Source organism: Staurois parvus, unplaced genomic scaffold (assembly GCF_062004578.1).
Source record: "Staurois parvus isolate SC_StPar_1 unplaced genomic scaffold, SC_StPar_1.0 ptg000202l, whole genome shotgun sequence".
In the NCBI taxonomy this organism is placed as follows: Eukaryota; Metazoa; Chordata; class Amphibia; order Anura; family Ranidae; genus Staurois; species Staurois parvus.
In genome coordinates this window covers 8,653,160-8,655,526 of record NW_028317998.1, presented here as the reverse complement: position 1 = coordinate 8,655,526, position 2,367 = coordinate 8,653,160, and the positions used below count along the sequence as shown (strand labels likewise).

The 2,367-nt window shown below is 41.1% G+C and overlaps 1 pseudogene; it reads left to right on the top strand.

Annotated features, from left to right (window-relative positions):
* The first annotated feature begins 2,107 nt into the window (after nucleotides 1-2,107).
* LOC149461465 (U2 spliceosomal RNA) lies at nucleotides 2,108-2,250 on the top strand (annotated as a pseudogene).
* The last annotated feature ends 117 nt before the right edge of the window (nucleotides 2,251-2,367 follow it).

Below are 2,367 nucleotides of genomic sequence, written 5' to 3'. Positions count from 1 at the left end.
TGAGTAGCAATTTTTGTCACCAAACAATGGAACAGGTGTACCTAATAAAGAGGTTGGTGCGTGTTTTTATATATATATATATATATATAAAATTTTTTTTATTTTATTCAGTTTTATTGAAAATGTTTTTTTCCTTATACAAATATGCATAAGACACATCAAATCTATCTATATTTTTTTTTGAATGATTTTGTTTTTGGAGTAAGGAGCAGGGAAGGATGGTGGAAGGAGGAAGGAGGCTATGTCAGTAATTGACTAGGACAACATCAGGATTGGTGGACATCAGCATTAATTTAGAAATCACAATTATTACATATACAGTAGGCTTTAGTGAGAGGAGTATGGAGGAAGCAGTAACAACAGCATCACCACCGCCTAACAGAACCAGAGTGCGGTCTTCATTTTGTGAATATATATACTCCATCATGGACAAAGAGACTTAGCTGCATACAACAGCGAATATGTGGAGGTCACTAGAGGGTGTGGAATGCATCTGAAAGCCAAGCCCTGTTTATTTTAATAAAGTACAGGAGTTAACCATTCACTGTGAACAGGCAGATGCATTTGTTGGTCACCACCCCTCCAGTTACACTGGACACCCTTTTTGACACTTGCAGCAGGGCAGGCCAGCACCTCTAGTGCACATTCTGCATGCTTTGGTCACTGGTACATATTTAACAGCCAGGAGACCACAGAGTTCTCCACTCCTGAGATTGTTGGTGTCCAAACTGGAGTTAGTATGCTCATTGAGCATCATGGATAAGCCATATCTGTGAGTGTTACTTGGAGCCAGACCTACCCACTGCTACCTGATTTGTGTAGAATACTGCGCTGGACTGGTGAACCAATCAATAGGTTGCTAGTGAATATCGAAACGATGAATGAGGTGGTTATGGTGATGAAAGGGTGATAATGGTAGTTTATATAGTTGATATCTTGTGGCTGCTACTTGTCAATTGGAGTAACTTGAGTGGGTGTGAAAGAGTGCCCCAAGCCTTGCATCCTAAACTCTCTGGCACTCAATACTGCCTCCAGCATTCAATCACCTCTTATTGAAGTGTGACTGCTCCACAAAGTGTCATATCAACAGCCCTGAAGAAGGGAGAGACTTCCCCCAAAATGTGTCGGCTTCATCTGTAACCTTTGTCATCTTCAAGTCCTAAATTAAACCATTGAAAGAGGATCATCTGTGACCCAAGTCAAGTCACTGCTGCCTGAAGAAGGTTTTCAATGCCTCTGTTGGACTTTGAATGCTGGGGATAATTCTAATGCTGCTGTCTGCTTGTCTACCATGGGTAGCATCCCTGCCACCTTTAGGAAAGGCTTTCTTCAAGGACCTTAGAAGCACCTCCTTGTAGAAATGTATTTTGTCTTCCTTCTAATATGGTTGGATGAAATGGGCCATTTTGGCCTTGTAGCATGGATCCAAAAGAATGGCAGAAGGCCACTGGGGTCTTCTCAAAAAATTAGTCATTCCTCACATCAGAAGTAAAAAGGCTCTTAAAAGTTTTTCCAAAAAAATGAAATAAGTAAAAAAAGAAATTAATGTTTGCATTTTTTAATGTTAAACTTTTGAAATGAGTCTCTTGTTTTATTCTTGTACAGTATTTATGTATGTAATTTTGTTTTTATTTAGTCATCCGTTTATTATTTGAATTAGTGGAACCTATGAAGCGTAAGTACTGCCTGGGGCCAAGCCAGTTTACTGGGGATTGGCTACTGTAGAGGCCCTGGGCATTTTAGGATAGCCCACCAAATTTTATCATGAACATTGAAGTTGTTCAGTTCATATGTTCCTGAAATAAATACGATATTCATGGAGAATTTAACTTTTACCTGAACGTGTACATCAACATGAGCTCTTATGAGTTCCTGTGAGTAATTTCAGCAAAGATATCACTCCATTTAATTCCCAAATGCATAGTGGTCTTTTTGTTTCTCCTCTAGTTAGTGTTCCTCACAGTTACCTACATGGTGAAGCACTACTGAAAGGGCTCAGTAACTGTAGTGGGATGGAAGTAAAAATGGTTGGATTCATTTTCTCCATGGCATTATATCTTCTCTTATGAGCCAACTGTCTTTGCATCCCAACAAACAAGCTTTGAATACCGCTTCTCGGCCTTTTGGCTAAGATCAAGTGTAGTATCTGTTCTTATCAGTGTCCAGTGGGGGTGCTCCCGGCCATTCTAGCTTTGCGGGGATGGCTGTTGTATAGTACCACTGCTGGTATGATGGGGGTCTGGAAGGCTAGTACCGGGGGGACAGAAACCGGGATGCCCACACGTAGCTGGGACCTGGGAGTAATTCCCCCAAGGAGACTGGAAGGACCCAGTACTCCTGATTTGGACAGATCTACCTTGTCTGGCC